The sequence below is a fragment of the Dermacentor silvarum genome, chromosome 7, assembly GCF_013339745.2.
Source record: "Dermacentor silvarum isolate Dsil-2018 chromosome 7, BIME_Dsil_1.4, whole genome shotgun sequence".
NCBI classification, from domain to species: Eukaryota; Metazoa; Arthropoda; class Arachnida; order Ixodida; family Ixodidae; genus Dermacentor; species Dermacentor silvarum.
In genome coordinates this window covers 85,368,003-85,392,587 of record NC_051160.1, presented here as the reverse complement: position 1 = coordinate 85,392,587, position 24,585 = coordinate 85,368,003, and the positions used below count along the sequence as shown (strand labels likewise).

General features: G+C 42.9%; 1 long non-coding RNA gene across 1 annotated transcript; it reads left to right on the top strand.

Annotated features, from left to right (window-relative positions):
- The first annotated feature begins 5,034 nt into the window (after positions 1-5,034).
- Positions 5,035-21,348, top strand: LOC119459617 (uncharacterized). Its single transcript, XR_005193712.2, has 3 exons — positions 5,035-5,095; positions 9,329-9,529; positions 21,237-21,348. It is a non-coding gene; the product is annotated as an uncharacterized LOC119459617 (long non-coding RNA).
- The last annotated feature ends 3,237 nt before the right edge of the window (positions 21,349-24,585 follow it).

Below are 24,585 nucleotides of genomic sequence, written 5' to 3'. Positions count from 1 at the left end.
GTCTACGACAATACTGACTGCAAACGTTCCGCTCTTGCCGCAGGGTCGATTCCAAGTGTAATATGCGCTACATAAGCATATTTTAAACTTCTCGCAGGACAGATATTTTTGTCAGCAGAGAGTGCATTTTCGAGAAACTGTAGGCAGGAGCAAAACGAAAACTCCTCCCATATGATAGCAGTCTTAATTGAGAAATGCAACGAACAATTTGGCGGCTCGATGCAACGACATGTTATGATGGGGCGTCTTACGGATGCCCGTCAGGCGGTCTCGTTCGCATAAAAGCTTATTCAACTACTATGCAAGCCTGTAAGCAAAAATACCAGGAGTGTTATGTGAACATTCACGATATCTATAAAAATCGCCCATGGCATATAACCTTACCCTACTTATTTTGCTGGATTATCCGAAGAGACGGGTGTGCTTACACTGAAAATAAAAATGCACAATTGAATATTACCAAAACTTCAACAATCAACATTTCAACCTATCTCTTTAGCACAAATATTGCATTACACGTTTTTAAGGTAGTCACTTCACAAGGCACATTCACTTGGTAAAAAATTTGAAACTATTCCCAATATTGAGAAAAAGTACGTGCTACCAAGCGTGAGGTAAAAATGCATAGTTGTACCGCTTACCTTTTTAACAAAGCGCATTTTCTTATATAGAAGATGAAAGATTACCAGTAAAACACATATCATCCTCACAACTCGCTCCAAGTGAATATACCGTTCAGTCACCGGCTACAATTCGTAAATTAGAATATGTGCTGTAAAGTTATTCGTTTAAAATAAAAAAGAACATTAGTTTGGGGAAATATTTCTTTTTATTTCTCGCTGAAATGTCCGCCTGTGAGAGCAATCGAGCTGAACAAGTAGAAGCGTGTTGCACATCACGAGTGGGTTTTAAACATACTGGTAATGATTAAAAAAAATATGCCATATATAAAAGCTACCATACCTGTATTTCTAGGGCCGTGTGCCGCCTCGGCGTTAGCATTGCTCAAGATGCCGAAAGAGAACAGAATACCTGCAATCAGCCATACTATGAGGTCGTCTAAAGTTTGACTATTTTCAGGCCGCATGGTTTACCTTCCTGACTTGTTGTACGAACGGTGATGCGAAATAACGTAGGCCATCGAAAATATAGGTGCGTTAAGTGGCCGGTGCCAAAGTAAATTATTCGCATAGTGACCGGCTCCTAAAAGTTCCACCTTGAGCTGGCACCCACAAAGATCGCAAAATTTCATTAGTGCCGACCATAGCAAATCGTCGATTTTAAGCATGAATGACTAGCACGACCGTATGCGCAGTACACAGATTCGCCGGTACTCAAACACAAGCGAAAAAAAACTGTCAGCCATTCCACTGGGGATGAGATGGAAGACAAGCGAAGCTCTACTATTGGTCAAGCATTTTTGAGGTCACGCTCACTTCACCTGTCTGTGAGGAGACTTTACAAACACCGTGCCGTGGTGGGCGATGTTATTCGTTTGCAAACCAAAAAAAGTACCTTGGACTGTTGGTTGAACTGTTGACACAGACTTGAAGTTCACCATCCGTGCGTTCGTAAGTGGTTACGTAAATTCGACGGCACGAGATTGGAACAGAGTCAATATAGAAAAGCTCTACCATATAGCGCCCCGCTCCAATACAAGTTGAAGACATTGCCGTGAGAGCAAGTGTGTGGCAGAGCGTGAGAACAAAGTAGAGTCAATTTTGAAGCGGGCATATTTTTGAAGGGCGCTACCGCCCCAACCCGGTGGCCTGAAAAATAATGAATCAACCAAACAAGTTATTTCGGCTACGTTATACTGCCTGATCGCATTCGTGATCGCGAACGATGGGCAAACGACGGGCCTGTGGTGGAGCATTAAAGCCCCGCATGCAGTTCTAGGTAACCAAAATGAGCAACACTCTGCAGGGTGACAAGCTTAAAACTTCGGTTTGCATTATGCACCTGCAGTGATAAAGCCTGGCACGAGTAAATAACTCCCCCGAAAGCATTCTACAAACCATGGATGACTAACACAATTGCAAAATAAAATATACCAACAAACAGGAAAACGCGTGATATAGTTGTTTAGAATGTGGGAAAGGGAACACGTGTATTGTAAAATCGCACATCTTACTGTTACAGTTAAGAGCACGGCACGCTCACAAAGTACATTTGGAGTTCGTCGCGAAAACGTGATATCCCCATCAACATGGCATATATGGGACGAAATTATCAAAAATATGCCAATGAAATGCGCTACTCACTATCTTTATCGGCGAAATGCAGGCATCCACGGGGTATGATTCGCTTGCAGATTCAAATAAGCGAATGCTCGTATTGCAAGGGTCAACAGGGGTCGTTGGCTACGAATAGAAACGACCAAAAGAAGACCACGCTCTCTGAGGGTTGTTCATTAAAAACAAACAAAGGCTCCAACTAACTTCAGCGAGAAACCAGCGCCGGCCCCCGCCGTAGAAGGGCAGGCTGAGGTATAAACCTGAAAGTTGAAGGCCGAGCGAGTGCTATAGCTCTCGCAACCATCTCTATGCCCGCCACACCCTCTCTTGCAGCGTTTGGTCATGTGAAAGTTAGAGGAGCCGAGATGCGGACAGGGCCGTCGGGCATGAGAGAAGGTAGAATATTCCTGTCTCCTTCTCCACCATAGTTGCTAGCCATATTACTGGTATCTTAGAAAACGTAATTGGCGGATACCTGCTAGAGTACCGCACTATCTCTGAAATGCACAGCACTTGCTACGTCAGCTCGGGGGCTCCTTAGGGATGGATGGGAAGGGAGAAATCGTTTTTCTCGACAATGGCTGCGCCGATTTTGGTGACGTTAATTGAATTTAAAATAAAACGCAAGCTCTAGTAACTGTGGGGAGCCGATTTCCAAGTTAAAATGACACTCCTTTTAGATAATTTCTTGCAAACTTAAACGCGTGAAGCAGTAAGAAACGATGTCACAATTCTGCAAACTTCGCCCGATAACACATGAAAAGCTGATAGAAAGCATGCTGTATAGACCGTTCCATCCTGCGAAGAGGGAAGAGCACGTGCGAGCCTTGCAAAAGTTTCTGCAAAAGAAAGTTCAGCCATACGTTCCGCGTTGTATTGTCGTTCTCGTTTCGGAGCTGATTACCTTGATTGTCTGCCATATTTAATGGCGGCGCGCGGGTAGGTGGGTACCACGCGAGGAGGAAATGGCGGCGCGTGAACCTCTTAGGTCAGGAAAAGAGAAAGCGCTGGTTCATTGCTCCTCGACTCACTCGCTCGATGGCTTGCGCTAGGGCCTCCGTCCCGATGAATGTCACTCTTGAAAAAGTGCAGAATGAAGGATGTTTTTCCACAATTGAAAAGTTGCAGTGGCTTAGCTCGGCTATGCCAGGATATACGTAGCGTTAGCAAAGGTTCAGCTGATTATTCTTAGCTTTCCTGGTTGTCTCCTACGCTCAACCGCTAATTGCCAGGCAACTACTTCGGGATCCGATGAGTCAAGCTTCTCCGTTCTTCTGCGCTGTTGAGCAGCATTTGCGCTCTCCTTCTCCATGGCTATACCACACTGGCAAGCGCCAGTCAGAAGCGCAGCGGCTCCAGCGCAGTGTCAGACGGCGACTGCACAGCGAGCGCGCGCCGGCGCCAGTGCGTCTACCACGGCTACGACGTCACTCCTCTGGAATGCGCAGACCGGCGGCGGTGAGTCGCGCGCGGCGGCGGCGGAGTGCGCGAGAGGTGCCGGCTCCGGTGGCTCCGGTGCGCAAGCCGTGTGACATCACTGATGCTTGCGCATGCGCAGCACGGCTATTGATGTGCCGCGCGAAACGGGCTTGGCTAGGCCAGTGTAGCTAACGCTACAAAAATGGCTCCAGCGCTGGTGTCCGAGACCGCAGGTGGTAGTGCCAGGAGATGAGGAGTGTTGCGGTGTGCCTTCGTCGCCGAACGATAAGTAGCTGTTCTAGACGGATGTGCTTAGCTATTGCTAGTCTGTAGTTTTGAATTCTGCTGTTTGCAGAAGCCGATGCCTTGCTTTTGAAGTCATATTAGATGATTCTCATACATTTTTGCTCCTGCTAAGGCACTCTCGCGTGCAATAGATCGTCACCTAGTTGAGTACTTTGTTACCTGAATATATAAACACTCGTCTTTTACGAATATTATTTGGCTAGACTACACAAGTTGTCAGGGACGGCCTGCAGTTTTACTGTCACGGATTTGTTTGAACCACTGAAAGGGCCTTCGAGAGGGCAGCATGTTCTGCGGTGGCGATGAGGTCAAGATGGCTGCCCGTTCATGGCTCCGACACAAGGAGAAAACTTTCAATCATCCTGCCGTTCATGCGCAACTGCCAAACTGGCAAAAATTTAAAAGTTTCAAAGGGGAACCGCGTGAAATGATACCACTGGCTGCTGCCTAAAAATGATTTGTAATCGTGAAAATTAAAAAGAAATTCTTTGCTTGAATTAAGCCTGTCTAGTTTTTCTGGACCCTCATATAAAATTGGTTATTATGTAATGAATAGCACCTTTTAAATAACTGTTTTACAGAAATACATTTTCCACACGGACAACAAATTGAAAAGTCAAAATGGCCGCACTATTTAAAGAACAACAGTACTGCACAGGCTGCTGTTGTTTAGTGTCATCTCGTAACACTGACACCCAGTACTACATTTTTTTTCGTGGCACTTACGACGTGTTTTTCAAACTTACTCTTGGGAATGATTTTCCTTGACGGACATATCAACTCAGCATCGTTGTGGTGTACCGGTTAGTTGGGTTCTATAGCTCCCGGGCACTACAGCGGATAACTACGAGCCGTAGTGCTCAGTTTTGCGGGTTCACAAAGATCAATTCAATGTGGCTATATTTAGCCGTCTTTGGGAGCACGGATAAGCTCGTATCAGGCACGCACTGAGTTTGGGGTTTTTGACCTTATTTCACTGCTTATGAAACTTGTAGAATATCCTGTTCCTCGAGTTCAAATAGCTTGAGTTCATCTATTTGACCTTAAAAAACTGCTTACAACTTGTTTTACAGCTGCTGACATCATCGGAGCCAGGCCGAATAAATTACTAAAACAACAATCCAGTGATAATGGTATGTATTTCTTACATGATAACTGTGAACGAAATACAAATGCATGGTTTTTGCACATGGAAGTAACATAAACGTATCTCCAACGCCGGTCATCAGGCTGAGTAATATGAAAGTTTGTACAAATATCAGAAAAGATGGAATAATGTTCATTTACAACGTTAGATTTACCTTCCTATAAGGTGTAATGTCTGGTCAGTTGAATTGATTAGTCTTCTAACAACCTTAGAAAAACTTGTAATCACCGCCCCTTCGAAAAACTAAGCGTCTATGCTGCCAAAGATGATGTCCTCTTGAGCGACTCAAAATCTGCGTAACAACAATTCTATAGTTTTATGAACTTGATACAGCGCGACAAGGAAGCGGAAGGCAACAGACCATACATAACCATTTAAACAATCCAATGTATTCTTAGCCCTATGTAACAATATTATTTTGTTATTCATTGTCAAAATAACGAACACTAGTCATGAGTAGAAAAATAGAGTAAAAAAACGATTTTTAAATGTTCTCCTTTTGCCTTAGGCAACCAATCTTATGTTCTGACAATGTTTGCTGTTCGCCAAACGATATTTCCATAAACATTTGACTATAGTGCGATTCTTGTTGTGGCATCACGCCTTCCGCCAAAAAATTGCATAACAGGTATATGACATAATGGTATATTATGTTTAAGTTTATTAAGATGTCATTTTCAAGAGCCACTGGCAGTTAGTTTATCATCTTCATCAGCAGCAACAGTAGCTTATATTTATTTAAACTGTAATATAAAGGCATCTCCTAGCGATCTCCAATTACACCTGTCTTGTGCTTGTTGATCTCAACTTGCGCCCGCAAATTTGCTAATTTCAACACTCCACCTTACTTTGTGCCATCCTCGTAGCGCTATCCTTCAATTGGCACCTATTCTGTAACTCTAATGGTCCACCGGTTATCTACCCTATGCATTTGGTTTATATGAGCACCTAAAATCGAGTTCCTTGGGTATATACTGAGCTTCACTCGATTCCACTGGGTGGTTCCATTAATCATTTCTACTTGGGTATTATCAAAATCACATGTACCTTTTGTATTGCCGTAGTCCTAAAACGCACATAAACTGACTTATCTTGTACAGGCAGGCTTCTGTATAACTCTACTTTTACCATGTGTCCCAGCTAAAGCGATTCAAGCTGTATAGATATGGATACGACGATGGGGCTAACGGTGTTTTGATAGCGATCGCCTTGTACATGCCAACTTTTTCTGTTATAATTGAATAACTAGTCAGCCAAATATTTGTCGGCATTTATATATTGTTTAACAATTGCAGAATATCAAGCGCAAAATTACGCATCATCTTCAGATACGTCACCATTGCACAGTTTCCTACTCTATCCATTTTCCATGGTTATTTTTCTGGGTATCAACGCTATGGCACAAGAAGAGAAAAACAATGCGAATTGAAGGCGCGTCCACGCGTTCTGAGTGCGCAAAAGCAGCGCTCTCAGATGGCGATTAAAAGATTAACTTGGTATCACTCGTATTTTTTATCGCCATGCACAAGCAAACAGCATGACGTGGTTGCTTGGCAGTAGGAGCCAGCTACTACTAAACGACTACTTTAAAGGCTTGAGGGCATTACACAATTCTGCTTGATTAGGCTTTAATTCGCTCAGCTCCTTCTATTGATTTCTGGTTACATTGACCTGGCACGATATATGAACAACAATATTAAAATTGCGCGCGTGCAAGGCTAATTTGCGTGCGCAACACCAGTAACTGAAAGGAAAGGTTTCAAAAAACTTACTTGTGCAAATGGTTGACTTGGTGAATACTTCGAGGTGGTAAGACGCTGATGTGATTATGGGGTGACTCCCAACTAAAGGGTTGATTTTACGCTGCATGCGTGAGCAGTGCTCTCCTGCTGAATGCCGCAATAAGCAGAGCATTTGATTTTCAGAGGCGCCAACAGCTTCTCCGATGTCTCGTAAACTTAATGGAGTGTCACCCATTCAATATAAAGAGTTGTTTCAAATTAGTTTTAATGGGAGCTCATTCTTAGGCTACTAACCCCCCAAAATCTGTCCCTCGATCCGCCCGTAACCCGTAACACCTTGCAATCCAGAAGAAAAACACAGAATATATTCGCAAGGAAACATTCGAAGAAAAATTCAGAGCCCTTCCACTATGTGAAGATGGAAGACCAGCGAAGCTGCTGGTTTTATTTATTAATATTTAATTTTTTACATTTGATGCTTATGTTAAATCGTTGAAAAGGCAATAACATCATTGCCTTACCGAGTGCCGTATGCTATATGTGCGAGTGAAAGCGAGTTTAGGCGACTAGATTTACACCACCTTGCCCCACTGGCCGCAGCACGTTGGGCCGCTTCGCGTTCGGCTTCCCGTCGCTTTTGCATCCACTCGTGCTGTTGAGCGCGCCAGCGCTCCTTGAAGGCGTGCTCTTCCTCTTTGGAGAAAGCAGAGGCAACTGATGACTTCGCTACGCAATGGGTATGTCAAGATAGAGTGACACACAGCTATTGGTTGGTAGGATATTACGTTTTATCACTGACATTTCGACATCTTTTGATGATTTCCTGCAAAGCGTTCATCGCTGCGCGCATTGTTTTTGTCTCTTTGGGTCCCACGTGTGACAGGGGTAGCTCCAGGGTTAGGTTACAGGTCCCTGAGCCCACAGGGATATGTGGGCTCAGGGTCTCTGCACAATCACCGTCTCTCCACTATCATCAGGATCGGCCCACATGACAGGGGTATATGCCGTTGAGCTTGGGTCCTTTTTACACTCTCACCAGGATCGGCCCACTTTGTTGTTTCTCGCGTCGTTTTGTCCGCGGACGCGATCCACTGAAATATAGCTATATAATGTTTCGCTGTAAAAACTTTGGCGTTGGTGATTTTCGAACCTACGACCGCACGCTCAGTAAACGAGTGTCTTGCCCACCCATGCTTGCAGGAGGCGAATTTATCTGAAGCATATGTATGTGTTTCAATGCGTTGACGGTATTTCGCGCTTCTCAGACAGATAACCAGCCAGTGAGTTGATAAGAATGATAACGAGTGATGAGGGGTTATATGGGTCCGATCGCGGTATTTGATGGTTCGACGATGGATAAGGTGCTAAAGAGCGGTAAGGGCTTATAATAGTCGGAAATTCTGATAACGCTGATAAGGGCTTGTAAAGGCAGGATCATTTTGAGATTGTTGATAACGACCAATAACGGCTTATGAGGGTCGCAGCAATTCCGATAAGGTTGATAACAACCGATAATGTTAAGTCTGGGTCGAATCGCGTTCGATAATGTTGTTAACGACCGATATGGGCTGATAAGAATAAATAAAATTTGCATCAAGTCCGATAAGGTTGATAACGCTCAATAATGTTGCATAAGGCTTTATATTGGTCGGATCATGAGACAAAACTGCATATACGGCAAATAAAGCATACATTATATTAACCGTCTATTGCTTCGTAAATCGCGCTAAACAACACATTGCCTCATACACGGGGAGATGAGCAATTGGCACAATGCCTAGGCATACTGAAACAGTTCCAGTGCCGTTTCTGCATAATTTCTAGTTCTACTTTCGCTGACAGGAGGCGTAGTCACCGACTTTCACTTCTCTTTTGATGATTTCCTGCTTGAACTTTAAGAAAATTGTAATGAGCTGTAACCTACAGGATATCTTTTTCTCCAATTCCATGGAAAATTAGGCAGTCGAACATGAATTTCGACCACATATTATAAATTAGTCAATAACGTTGGGTACCTGCATTTATTCTGAAGGAACGCAGTTGGTTTCTCTTCATATCGCATATACCATTTTTAATAGGTTGATCCATGTTGGCTGAGAGATGCGGCATAGAAACTCTATATTAAATACCGTGATTGTCCAACGATGTTTAACTAGTTGTCATAACTAAAGAACTTAGATCGAGATGCAAAAACCTTATCTATGAGCATGACCGGTGTATTCAGCAATGCTGTTTACTATTTAACCATACTAAGCTCAATTCAACACACACACTGCAGTCATGGGAACTAAGCTACAGTCCTCAAACAACTTTCTTGAACTGAAGTCTGGAGGAAACCATTTGAGTGTTCAGTTTTCTCCAACGAGTTCCTGATAGGAGAGGTACGGTAAACAAATTCTGAGGTGCCTACTGCAGATGAGCCTTTCTTTTCTATTACCAACAAATGCCTTGTGTTTACGTACCACAATACCATACAGAACCACAATCCAGAACTGTAAACGGCCAAGCAGACATAACATACGACGAGTATTCCCAAGAAACCGACAACGGTGGTGACAAGCATGACAGCGGCCTTAAGAAACCTACTGACTCCGACTCTGCACGCCCAAAGGTTGGGGGACCTAGTGATCCCGCAGGAGGCTTTGAGCATGTTCCATCGGATAGCACAGAAAAATGAGGTGAGCTACCACTGGAGATAACCGTAGCTACGAACGCCAAAAATAAATGTAGTAAATGCAGAAAGTGCAATGAATACGATAATTTTAATCCTTCAAGCATATACATCAGCGACAGCATGGTTTAGCATTCAATGCACACCTTATTTGGACTGGCAATGCAATGGGCTGAATATTTTTCTTTACCTCCATTGTGGTGTGCTCCGAGTACTCTGGCAGTTGTGAATTCCTAGATATTGGACCTTCTGTGGCTTATTTTTCCTTTTGTGCTGCATGCATGTATTTATGTATTTGAGCAGCTGTATGAAAAACTAGTAAGCTTACACAGAATTAGGTGTAACATTCATTGTAACGAAGTCGTTTTGTTATGTATTACTATAATGAATTTAAGAGGGAGTACAAAATTAACAAGCGGCTTTCTGGCGCTCGATTGTTTGAGAGTACTACGGCTCACGCACAAGGAAGCACACCTACGGAAATAAGTGCTCGCGCTGCCTGTCATTAGTGATGGCTTGCTGGAAGATCAATATGAACAAGGGAGGCCCTACTAAAAAATCCTATTTGATTTCAAAGGGGTTTCATCAAATAGGATTATGGAACGGGACCCCGTTTGTACCTGTTTAGTCCAGACCTGTTGGCCCCTGTTTGAACCCGTTTAGTCCAGACCAGTTTGTCCCCGTTTGAACCCGTTTAGCCCAGACCAGTTTGTCCCCGTTTAGTCCACTCCCGTTTGGCCCTGTTCAGTCCTACCCAGTCCTGTTTACCCCTGTTCGAACCCATTTATTTCCCTATTTGGGCGAGGTTCCGTTAGACTGGTCCGATGTCACTTAACATAAGTCACTCTTGAAATCTATTTGGTGCACTTATGGATTTGAGATCAGCCTTGAACGATTTTTGTGTGGCCTATGAGTGCGCTTGACATGTATGACCAATAAGAGTATGCAACCTGAAAAAGATTGGTAGCTCATTTTCATATGTACTACAAGTATGCAAATGTAATTCTTGCAGGTGTACTGCATGCTTTATCATTTGTACTCATCTTAGTGCAGTGTTGTGTTGCTGTCATGGTTTGTGCATAAAACAAATCTACAGCAAAGCGTAATTTTAAGTTGGAAAAATGGTGGGTGAAGAGGACTTGTAAAAGACATAAGTATACTTTACGTATGTTTTTATGTACACCCATTCAAACATTAATACTGAAGCGCTCCAATTTTAAGATGGGGCATGTCGCACATCTGACAAGCATAGTTTATTCGAAATGCTGATGGTACTCTGACAGAAAACCAGGGGAATGTGTTGCTTTGGTGAGAGCTTGCAGGGCACCTGAAAAAGTAAAGAAAAGCAAACAATTTCTTTTCACTTAAGCAACAGGTTCACACAAAGGCAAAAGCAGTTATGTTCACACAGATAAGAATGGGTAAGCATTCAGAACATAGGAGATACTAACAAATCTCATTCAAAGGTAACTCGTTTCAGGCAATTTGGCTACGATTCTAAGGAAACATGCATTACTGTGGTAGAATAAACTGTCACAATTAGCGGGCCACTGAAACAAGTGTTATAATCAAAAAGACAACCTATTCGATTAACAATAGTATTGAAGCAATAGAAGTAGTACAAGCATAAAATGCACATTTAAAAAGCAGCATGGACATGTCAAGCTAATAAATTACTTGGAAGCTACCGTTCTGCCAGCAAAGTAAATACCGTCAAGAATAGTGGTTTTAGCATCCACCGTGTTTGGCTGGTTTATCCCATATTGATAATTAAGAGACTTAGATGGGCTAGTTGGTTGCTGGCTTGATGGAACATTTTATAATGGTGTTTGTAGTAAATTCTACTTCATTCTACGCCATGATCTCATTGGTAATCCCGACAGAGTGTTCCTCTGACCCCTGACAAAGTGCAATGAGCATGAGAAGGAACTGCCTCCTGCTTTTTAACTATATTGCACGAGAACACTATAATATGGTCGTGCGTCGTCCTGAAGGGAACATCACCTTAGACGACTCTTGCACAGGAGGGTGCTTGGTGCACCTGAGTACTTCTTCCAGTCTCGCTGATTATTGTCCCTTAAAGGCACTAAAATGACGCACGATGGACGCTCGCGCAATATAGCTAGAAATGGGGGAGGCTGTACACCTGGCCTCCAAAACATGCATGTTCAAGTGTACGCATAGAGTTGTCAGCTTGCTTATTTCCTGTGCTCTGTGTTTCTGTGTGGACCTGCGTGCTAGGCCATGCCACGGCCTGCGCCGAATGTTTGGTATGTTATTGGTATTTTCTTCATTAACAAGTTCGGGGCCACGATCTTGTAGCAATGCAATGCTACAAGATCATGGCCTGGTGCTGTATCTGTAGCAATGCATTGTTACAGATACAGCATGATTAGAAATGGCATCAGACAATGCATTGCTACAAGATCGTGGCCCTGAACTTATTAATGAAGAAAATACCAATAACATACCAAACATTCGGCACAGCACGCGGTACAGCTTAGCGCATAGATCCACACAGAAACACAGAGCACAGGAAATAAGCAAGCTGACAACTCTACGCGTACACATGAACATGCATGTTGTGGTGCTCAGGTGTACAGCCTCTCGCATTTTTAGCCACATCGTGCGAGCATCCATCACGCATCCGTTTAGCACCTATAAGGCGCAATAATCAGCGAGACATGTAGAAGTACTCTCAGGTGCACCAAGCACTATCCTGTGCAAGAGTCGTCTAATGCGATGTCCCGTTCAGGTTGATGCACAACCATATTATAGTGTTCTCATGTAATATAGTTAAAAAGCAGGAGGCAGTACCTTATCATGCTCATTGCATTTTGTCAGGGGTCAGAGAAAAATTCTGCCCGGATTACCAATGAGATCTCTGCCGGCCGTGAACAGTGGATGACAAGAGTAGCGTAGAATGAAGCAGAATTTGCTACAAACTTGCGATCTTGCAACTTTTGGAGATATCGCAGCGGCGTACAACGTATGGAAACGTTTGGGTGATAACATTTTCCCTACAGTGTTGCAGTCAAGATTTCGAGATATCCGGAGCACAGCACAGAAGCATTGCTAGATAAGAGGTCAAATATACATAAAGTCGATACCGAGCCACGAAAAAATTTTCGACTTAACTGATATATTGAGATATCAGAGTTTGAGTTAACAAGGGTTCAAGGGATAATCCGGAGTCCCCTACTACAGCGTGCCTCATAATCATATCGTGGTTTTAGCATGTGAAACTCAAGAATTTAATTTTTTTAGAGCAAACAGTATATGCATAAGACCAAATGCTAATATAGAATATGCTGACAGCAGCTACATAAACAAAATTTCATACTTTCAAGAAATTGTCAGATGGTCTGAGCAAAGATCTACTAATGCCAAAATTATGGCCATTAGTTTTAAATTGCCTATTCTGCAATACCTTCCTTACATTTAACTCAAATTATACGTGCAGTGTACATACATGGTGCTAACTACAGCTGAAAAAGATTGGCACTATTCCTTGAAGTAATAAGTGCATGGTACTTTTTCACACAATTACAGCAGTTTGCCTTGCGATTGTTAGCCTATGCAAATGGATTTAAAACTTCTTGACGTCCCTGTCCCCTGGACAGGTTCAATAGTCGCATTGCGCCTCCTTTCATCAGTTTTGTCCACAAAGTCATGCAGATAAAAACGTTACCCTGAGTTTGAACCTGTTAATGCATTCCGTTTCATAATAATGAAATTGTGGTCACTGAAAAAAAAAGCTCAAGTTGCGGAGCAGAAACAGATTCCAGGGTTACACCATGGCAGCTACACACGTGGACCTTTTCTTTTACTTCAGAAGGAGCTGACTGAACGCATGTTCCACTGTGCAGGTTACTCTCGCCAGCATATGGTGAAGCATCCTGCAGTGTTGAAGTTCAGTCCTTTGCACAAAACAAGCCAAATGTATAAATGGCAGGCTGCGTGACCATGCAAACTTGATGTGTGGGTCAGTTGGCATTAGTATTGCACTGCTCTCAGTGCAAGTGCACCCATATTTAAAAACCACTTGATTGTGGCAAAATATAAGGACCAGAGTGCTTTAAGACATTGAGACTGCTTATCATCACTGTAAAACAAATTACGCTAGCCATGCCATGCGCCCTTTTTGTATTTGTGTCAGCAACATGCATTCAGATTGATCTATTCCAACCCTTTCGTCCTTTGCACCATATCGCTGTACGAGTAAAAACTGGACTTTTTCTTGGTGAAATTGTGCTAGTTTAACACACAAACTAGCACCACGGCAGTTTGCATTAAAGGAGTATAAGCATCCTCTGAAAATGTGACCATAAAGGACAGTGCTAAAAGAGCTCTTTAAAAAAAGAACATGAGTGTATCTGTCATAAAGGCCAACTCTTGTGTCTTTTACTTAACATATTTTTCAATACCAATATTGAGGTGCAAGCTCACCATATTATATATATTACCTTGCCAATGAAGCAAATCACAGTGGTGCTTGACTGTCGTGGGAACAACTCGGATGTGAAGATTGGCACCAATCCGCAGCATAGCATGGTCTGCTTACACTTCATCTCCAGGCCCAGCCATACCTATAGCAGCATTAAAACAAGTGAGCTTAGTGCCATAAGAGAAACAATATAGAAAGTGACACTGTGAACAAAGCAACCTTCATTAGGCATAAACAGTAATAAAATGCAGACATTGTACCCATAGCTAAGTTGACTTTGAGCAACATAGCATGCACAGTAAGAAAGATCTGATGTATGAGCCACCTACTTGAAGATTACTCAAAAGCCCCCTTTTTTGCCGCCCCCCTCCCTCTCATGCACGGATGGCTGTCTGGCTGAGTAAACCTGGGTTATCCCAGATATAGTGTAAGCAAGCGTTGTCACTTGGGGGGGGGGGCAATCCTTATATTATTGCAGAACATGTATTCTTACAATGATGTTAATGTTTTTGTAACGCTGGCCATCCTGCAGACCCTGCAACATTATAGCATCGATAAGACTAATCACATTACCCAATAAGGCTAACCAATAAGTGTCCCAAGAAGCATAACTCCGGATTTCTACCGGGAAGCATTCACTACATTTTGAGAAACATGCTTCTATAGCTTCAACCGTATTTTCATCAACGTAGTACAAGCTTCAAGCATCTGCACAAACTTAATGCAAAAGGGTGCCATTAGGAATACCACAATAGTTTCCTATGCAATTCAGCCTTTAAAACAAACACTGACAAGTTCATTACTATGCCTAGAACAAATGAAGCTATTCTGGAATTGAATAAGCCTTTTCCATACATGCGAAAATCACCACCACTATGACTTGCTTATGGGCATTTTGTAGACAAAAACACCAAGCACAAGAGTTGAAGCTTGGGCAAGTCGGTAACTGTTCATTTTGGTGGTGCTCACAATGAACACATGTGAGGGAAATAAGCGACAGACAGAGAGTGAAAGCGTGCTGTGCTCTATCGCTCTCTGTCTGACCGTGACTTTCTTGGTATGCGTGCACTGTGGATGCTCCATCTACCTGTTTTCTTATCTCTTTAGTATGTGTGCACAGTGAATACCATTGAAAGAAACACAGAGACGAAATAATGCTACAATGAGCAAGAAACGTGCCTTCCGATGCAGCACATCCTTATGCGACACAATTTTCTGGCAACATCCTAAGCCTGCTATTGCACTGAAAATGGCTTATTTGAGCTGCTGTACAAGACAAGTTTGCTTTTACAGAAGACTGATGATATTTGTTCAATTATTTCGACAAACTTGTGGTTATGCAGGAATGTGAAAAGGTGGCATCATTAAAAGCCACCTCAGTTTTTGTCTAAAAAAATTAAATTACATTATGGGGTTTTACATGCCAGAACCACAGTCTGATCATGAAGCACGCCGTAGTGAGGGACTCCGGAATAATTTGGACCACCACGGGTTTTTTAACGTGCGCCTAAATCCAAGTACAAAGGTGCTTTCGCATTTCACCCCCTTGGAAAGGCAGCCGCCATGGCCACGATTTCATCCCGAGACCTCGTGCTTAGAAGCTCAACGCCATAGCCACTAAGCAACCATGGCAGGTATGCAAAAAAAAGAAAGCATACAGTCAACTCCACAGATCAGGCTAGATATAAATAAGCAACAGTCAACAAGCTGAACCTTTGCATAATGGTTGAGGTAAAAACAATTGCCGAAACATTCCAGATGCACTCAACACGATTTGGAGAAGACAGCATTTGAGAGTTAAAAATGTTGAAAGGGAAATGTTTAGAGTAGTGCTTTAATGCTGCAATGGTTTTTGTCAGTGCGCCAGTGAGCACAGTATGACTGAGGTAGCTGCTGAAAATAATAGATCCTCGTTATGACTTTTTAGGCACTGATTTGCATGGTTTGTTGCATGCCTCAGGAATTTACTTATTTATTTATAAACATACCTCATAGGCTCCAGTGGGAGTATCGCGTGAGGTGGTAGGAAAAAATTTCTGAACTAAAAAGAACATTCAACAAAAGAACTCAAACAAAAGAAGAAAAAAACACTCTCTCACAATGTGGCTGCAAATCAGGCAGCTAGCTTATAAAAACAAAGCAATTAGAAAGTGTCATACTGGTAGTGCTTTAGGAGACAGAATGTTAGATTCTGAGCTTCGAACACTTTAAGCCACCTTTTGTGGCCTTTTGTTCTGAGGTCCCTTTCTCTCTAGTATTATGGGAATCAATAACCCGCTCCCCCCCCCCAAACTTTTTAAAAATGTAATACACAATTAGGACAACTTACGGAAATATAATTAGGAACACAGAATTTGCACATGCACGTATGTTACAAGAGAGAGAAACGGAAGTCTACAAGAATGCATAATAACAAAGGTAACCAAAGCCCTGCTGCTTTTGCTGGGCAAATCATAGCAAGACATGAAAGGATATGCGTGCCTCACAAGATGGTCCCTAAAAAAATTGTCACAATGCAGTCAGTAGGGAGCACATCATGCATTTCTACAATAGCCTCCAATTACATATAACTCAGAGGAGGCTACTTAAATGAATTGATTAAACCAAGGTAGGCCAGATTCAATATATGCGATTCAAGTAGACCGAAACTGCAAGTTATGAATATGGCATATTCATAGCAACAGTGCTGCACATTATGTCATACATGGCAACCTGTGAAGTTTATATTTTGTAAAAATTCTGCGGACAAAAATTTTTTATTGGCGAGATAGCACACATTTTTTTTAAAGCTTCCTCTCACCACCCACACTGTTGCATTGATTCACACATAATTAACCATTATTTAACTTGAGATATAGCACACAAAGCAGCAGCAAACTTGAAACACCAGAACTGACAACGCTGTTTTATATCACAGAGCGCATTTTCAGTATTCTTGCTGCTGCCGATTTAGCCTGTTTAAGGAATTTATCTGAACAAACTGGCCTAAAGCAAGTGCCCCCTCTGGTATACTCGTTAGAGATCTTCACGAAAAATTCAGGAGAGTTGACAGGTATGAATTATACCAACAAAACCTACAGCTTGTGTAAGTGGCAGGGACCGTTTTGTACACACCTTGTCGCAGCATGCAGATCAGATGCTTTGCCATGCTGTTCCGGCTGCAGAAATGTCTTAGGTTCCTATGCGGTGTAGAGATGCCTCTGGTTCACGAAATCTTGACATCCCTAAACAATAATAAATGTTCAATTTACTGTAATCCCTGCTGAAACTGCAAGCTTGCGAGTTAACAAGATCATGTTACATTCTGAAAAGTCTCATACAACCTACACGAAGCTGCATCTGGTTGTGCAAACATCTGATTGTTACATCACGGGTGGTTATTTAACATGAAATGAAACTGCAGCAAACATAAATCTACTATCAAAAGCTTCACACAAACGCACATCTGTAGTAAGTGAAATGTGAATTGTACTACGAAGAAAATTCCTTAGCACATGAAAAGTGTTCCAAAATCGAATTTCTTTATGCGGTGGAACAAAGCATTGTCTTGAAGGATGCTGCGCTGGTAATTACAAGAACAAGCGCCCTATTTTTCAGTAGAAAAAAAATTCGATGAAAAAGAAACACTGCTGTTGTAATCTCCGTTTCTGTGAAATAATCAAACATTTACAAACACACGAATACACACAGGACACCCAACACAAGAAATACAGCCTGTCTGGCGACACTATATGTAGGAGAATTCGCGTACAAGCTAAAATCTGACCATGCGTCAGACACAACAATCTAGTACCATCTCGCGCTGCCGTTAGCTGACCTACAGTCTCCAGCATTTTTAACTCTATCGCACCAGCATACTATGAAATGGGCGTGCGTCGTCCTGAGAAGAGCAGCTTAGCAGATGACGCTTGCGCTGGAGAGTTCTTTATGCGCGCCTGTTTACTTTTGTCGGTCTCGCTAAGTATCGCCGTCGAAGGCGCTAAAATGACCCATGATCGACGCTCGCACAATATAGTTACAAATGCGGAAGGCTGTACTTCTAGAAATACCTATACAGAAATTATGTACACAAGCAGTAACTTTCCTGGTTGAATTCTTTCTTTGCCATTCAGGTCAAACAATCACCGGCGCTAGCATACGTTATAGCAGAAAGCAAATACATGATAACACTCCTGGAAATGTCCAATAAGTTTCAGGAGATTTTTCGTGAAACTGTTCGCTAAATGTGCACTGCGACATGAACAACGAACATTCGAAAAAAACACATTTATCATTGTGGTCGCTTTAATAATCATCTCGTGATCCGTATAACAATTCACACTTCACAAACCACTGACTACAAAACTGCGCGCAAGCGCCGGACTTACCTTTCTAGGCGTAGTCGTCAAACGCTCCTTCATGTCAGGTCCCGGCGTCGACTGCACGACGATCCTTCCGACGTAAACACTGTTGAATTGCGGATGAACTACAGCACGTATTACCTCAACAAATTCTTCCGTGCACTGTGATCCGATGCGATATTATCAGAGGCTTTGTCATGAGCCGGGAACAAAGAAAGCGCGAGCGGGCCATAAGTACGATAATCGACATTGGCGAACCACACGAAAGATACTGCGAGCTACGTTACGCGGTCCCAGGGGCTAAGTGATCATCAAAGCACACAAGGGGCACGACATTTTCTCTCGGCACAGCGTACACACGATTAAACATCCACATCGACCTGCCTCAATGCAGCGCGCACGCAAAGCAACAGGGAGCAACAGCAGAACACGGGAAAATAATATCTGTATTTTTACCGGTCATGCCCCTGGGGCAGTGGCAGCGCCTCCTGGGGGCACCGAAAGCGACGTGCTCTGGCATAGCTTCCTCTATAACTTTATATCTATAAAAGTATAGAGGAGGCTATGGCTCTGGAAGTGGGGCTGTGTGGCCACCGTTTAGAGGAGGCGTTGGTGTGGCCTAGTGGTTACGACGTTTGCCTTGAGATCTGGGGTACGCGGGTTCGAATCCCGCTTCGGCTTTTTTTGTATTATTATTATTTTCTGTTTTTCCCTCTCTGACGGCGCCGTCGGTTGTGCCTCGGAGCCGGGCGCCGACGCGAAGCGGCTGTCGTTGGGGTGTTGCGGTGCGCTCGCGCGTGTGTACCAATTTCAAATCAAATTTTATCGTAAATCTGTTCAAGCATTAAATTACATGGTATGACTTCATCCAGTACGACAGCACCAAAGGTCCCGTTCTAACCAGTTTTTGTGCCGAGTAGGCCCCTGTGTAGACCTTTTTGGTGCCAGTGGGACCAGTATGAGCCAGTTTAACTGGTTTAACTACCAAACGGGTCCCCTGTTTAGACCCATTTCTGTGTCGGAGATTCCTGTTTAAACCTGTCTGCGGGCCAAGTAGGCCCCTGTTTGGTGCCAGTGCCCGGTATGAACCAGTTTGTTCGCTAAACGGGGTCCCTGTTTAGACCTATTTGTGTTTGGGGGGTCCTGTTTAAACCTATTTGCAAGCCAAACAGGACCCCGTTCAGACCCGTTTGTGTGTAAACGGGTCCTGTTTACACCTGTTTGTTGCCAAATAGGTCCCTGTTAAAACCAGTTTAAACCTGTATAACCCTGTTTGAATTTAAATAGGATTTTTTAGTAGGGGGCTGTCACCGCTGGCTATTCAACCTTCATTACAAATATATATTTTAACGAGAGCAATTAGAGATGTCATCAGTTCGCGACCAATTCCAGCGTTCGTCTCGCGTAATTATTCCGTTAGAAAAGAGCATACTTTGTGGCTTGAGGAAAGTGATGAACCTAGGCCGCTGTAGATGAAGGAAACATGTTTCGGTACATAAAAGGCTGTCGAGTTATAAGAATAATAGAGTCGATAGTTGCATATTTAGTGGGAAATGCATCAACTGTGAAGAGTAAACGCAATCCTAATATAAGGGTGTGAATATCGCTCCCTTGTTTTTTGTCACGATGTGGAACTTCTATAAAAGTTCTATAAAAGTTTTGTATATTCTTCGTGTTTCACCTTTCGGTTGCCGAGCGACTGTTTTGCTATAGCATTTTTTCCCAGTTCCATGTTGACTTGCCAGTAATGGCTCGACGCCCCCCCCCCCCCCCCCAAATAAAAGGAAAAAAAAAACAACAACAAAAAGAAAAGAAAAACGGAATGAGTTGCATAAGGGAACATAGTATGTGCGCCATTAAATTTTATTATGAAAGGTAAGCAGCGCCACTTTCTCGTATTAGCAAATTTTGTGGAACACACATAGAGTCATGGTTTGTTGCATGCAAAAAATTGTCGATTAGGTGACCAGTGATGAGAAACATTTATTCATTGTGTGCTCACTACTACCGATAAATTGAAGGTAGGGGAAACATTTCTACCCATAATTATAGATGTAATCAAGAATTCTAAGTGACTGGCAGATGAACGAGAGGCACTCAGAGGGCCACAATTCAACAGCTAGGAAAAGACGACACTGAGAGCTGCAATGCATGAACTATAGTGTAAAAAATAAGGTATAACTAATGATGAACATAACTAATGTTAATTCATAATCCTGACATCGTTGTGTTCACCCCTATCCCATATGTAAATGTAGAAGAGTTTAAATATGCACTAAATTTTGCGTAAGATCTAGTTGCTCTTTCCGTGCAATAGTTTTAAGATTTCAACTGCGCGAACTGTAAACTTGGAGCCCTATTTTTTTACGCTGATCAACCATACTTATTATAACTGCTAGCCACATTACGTAAATACATAAGAGCACTAATCTATTACCTACTTGAGGTGGCACAAGCAGCTGACACATGAGTGACACCTGACCAACTTGTAACGTTGCCACAATTTTGCAAACTTGGAAGAAAGAAAGGCGAGGTAGAGTTGGGAGCATCTTTCACACATTGTAATTTGTCTAATACATTTCAGAGGACAAACGCAATATTATCTATGAATTTAGGTGTCGAGAGGCTATTCTAACCATGAACATGTACATGATCACGCACATATAGCAGTGTTGTGTTTAAGATAAGATCAATCTTGTGAGTAAAACCGTGCGCTTGACTGCAAAAGCATCTAAAGAAGCTTCATTGAAACAAAATACATTAGTTACAAGGAAACCTTGGAAGAAAATAACTAAAATGGAAGGAATATTGGTAGACTACCACGATTGTACATATGGGGATAACTGCAGGGCTCGGCGCAGCTTTCCATCTTCCTTATCACTTTTATTGCTTGATACTTATACATAAAAAATGTCTTACTGTTTCAGAGTTAAGAACCAAACATAACGCCTGAAGCCAGCGAATTTCGGATAATCAATCTTCTTCAGAATTGTCCGTTTGGCCTTCAGTTAAAAATAAAAGACTTGGTTCCGTATGAAATTGCGTCCAGTTTTATTCCTATTCGCATTCTTTGGCAACTTCGCGCAGTTGGCGGCATGTCTCTAAGTGTCTGTGTTTGTGCGTTCGAGCCTAAAGTAGTTTCCGCCAACTTGGACAACAAATGGGTAATATCGCACCACTGAAGGAACCGGGTTCAGAACAAAACTTCGGACCGACTGGGATCATCTGGTATGTATAACCCTGGCTGCTCTTCAATGAACCTCTTTAACGCCAACTTGGGTGACTGATTATTTGTCACTGGCTACGCGCCGCCTATCATATTATTCATGTAAAAATTGTATAAACAATTACCACCGACCACCGAAGATTGGTAATAGCATTATAATCACCAATCACACATAAAGGATCGATGCACAATCATTTTTTATGATTAGCTTCAGTGGCTTCGATTTACATAAAATATGTAGTTTCATTGTCTACTGTGAACGAAAAGAAAATCAATGAAGAATTTAGCAAGCACTTTTTGATTACGGATGCTCTCAATATTCCGAGATAAGCTCACTATAATGGCATGTTTAGTTTAATGGCAATTTAGCGATCGAATATCCGGTGTGTCTAAATGTCGATATTAAAAGCTTACAGCCGAATTCATCGACCGACGACTGTCGACGATAATGCGATGAGTATTCCAGCAGTATAGGGACACATCGCATTTGGGAAGTAGCATTTATTTACCATATGTAGTGGTAATTGTGAGACTCCTGTTGTTTCGGCATTCCACTTAACTATGCGACTCACTTGCCAAGGTCTCCCGTGAGATAGGCGGCATGAAGGTGGCAGAACATCGCCGATGCAGTAGCGTAGATGGAATGAAAAAGTAATGACGTCGGTGGGGTTACACAGGCGGTATGACGGTGACACGATGATTCTTAAATGATAACGATGGTATAAGACGACAATGTGACGACGACGACGTGAGAGCAGTTGGATGACGACGGGTGTATGAGTACAATGGATTGACGACGGCGGTATGATAACAGGATGACGTAGCTAGAAGGACGACGATATGAGAAAAATTTACGTCGATAGGACGGCGAAGGTGGCATGACGATAAGAGCAGGACGAACATAGCATGCCATTACTGAAGTGATGACAATGGTAGCGTGAAAGTGTGACGACGACGACGACATAATGACAATGATACGTCGATGACTGTGTCACCATGATGGAACGACCACGACGGCATCAAGACGACGAAACGACGATGGCATGACAAAGGTATGGGAACCATGGAATGCCGACGAGTCTATGACGACAATGGCGTGACGACTGCGACAGGAAGCCTGTGTGACGAAAATGTTAGGACAACCACGGCATGGGAAGAGTCGTATGACAAAGCTCGAGTCATGACGACGGTAAAGGCCACGAGGGTATAAACGACGACGGTATGATAACTAATGCAGGGTATCATCAGTTTGACGACGACATGTCGACTATGACATGAGAACGATGCCATAATTATGATTTAATTTCGATATCATGATTGAGATGGAATGACGGAGAAATATTTACGGCGATGGAACGACGAAGGCGGTATAACAACGTCGACGGAATACGGTTATTAGCTGATGACAACCTTAAAACCACGGCGTGACAATGACGGTTTTACGACATTGACGTAAGGAGGACTGTATGAGTATTGGGGCCTGACGACGACGCATGACGAGAGTGAGATGTCGAAATTAGAATGTCGATGACAGAATAATAACGACAGCATCACGAAAACAGTATGGCAACGAATGCAGTATGACTGCATGACGAAAACGCAACGGCAATAATGTCATAACTACAGTATTAGGATAATGGGATGAAGACGAGTGTATCATGACAATGGCGTGGCTACGACTGTGTCAGGAAGCCTGTATGATGACACTGGCATGACGATGAGGTCATGACGAGAGTCCCATGACGAAGCTGCATTGACGGTGATGGAACTGCACAACGGCATTACGACGGTGTTGGAACAACAAATGCAAGATGAATATGTGGCGACGATGATGGTAAGACGACGGCATGACGAATGTAGGATGACAATTCTGGAGCGACAATGATGCAAAGACCAGGACGGCATTAGTACAACGAGCCGATACCTAGTGCCTCAAGCTTTTCGAAAACTTAGGCCCCTGTACGTGCGTGCAAAGCGTGATAACGGCGGCATGACAACAGCCAGAACCCGAAGATGAATAAACGATGATGTAGAGGCTCCAACGGCATCACGGCCACGACCACCTACCACTATCATATAGCTAGTCGTCCAAGGTGCTAGACAAATTGGGTCACTCGATCGGCGTAAGAGGCGGATAGATAGATAGATAGATAGATAGATAGATAGATAGATAGATAGATAGATAGATCGACAGACAGACAGACAGACAGGCCAGCCAGCCGGCCGGCCGGGATGCTCGAAACGCCTTCAATCAATCAATCAATCAATCAATCAATCAATCAATCAAGCAATCTTTATTATTAATGCAACAATAATGAAATACAATTCAACTGAAGGAGGCCCCATGGTTACAAACCGCAAGCGGGACCTCCTTAAGTACGCAAATAATTCTCATCGCTATAAAATGACTCGCATTGCGTGATGGCGGAATGCATATGCCGCCAGTGGCATATGCATTAGTGTGCTGCAGAATGAGACTCTTCTGAGAACCCAAACATTATTTTATGAATGCTCGGCTAAAAAAAACTTGGCATTTTCTTTCTCTTGGTCATTAAACGGAGCATTTGCTTTAGGTTGTTACGCAAAGCTGTTTATTTGCGGCAAGAAACCTTGATATATTTGTGCTACTCTGTGCAATAGGTACCATTCACAATTAAACAAATTTTGCATCTTCTCCGGCTAGTCCTTAAGTTATTGCGCCCTTGTTAAAGTGCTGGTTCACCTGGAGCCATTTATTTTTTGCATCGCTGGATATAGCTAACGAGCTCTTCAAGGCATTGTATGAGTTCATTTCATAATGTGGAATATTCTTGTCTTTGCCGTATTCTAGGACTTCCTTAGTACTAGTGAAACACTGCAAAATTAACGAAGCTCTGTATAAGAACGTCGTAAACAGCCTAAACGACCGGCTTCTGAAGCACGATTTGATGAGACTGTCGCTAGTATGTGTGTCAGCGCCGCAGCTACGTACAGTTGAGGTCTCAGACTGTGTCCGCTGTCTCTCTTTTGAAGAGCCAGGTTAATCCCTAAAACAACCAGGCGAAGATACA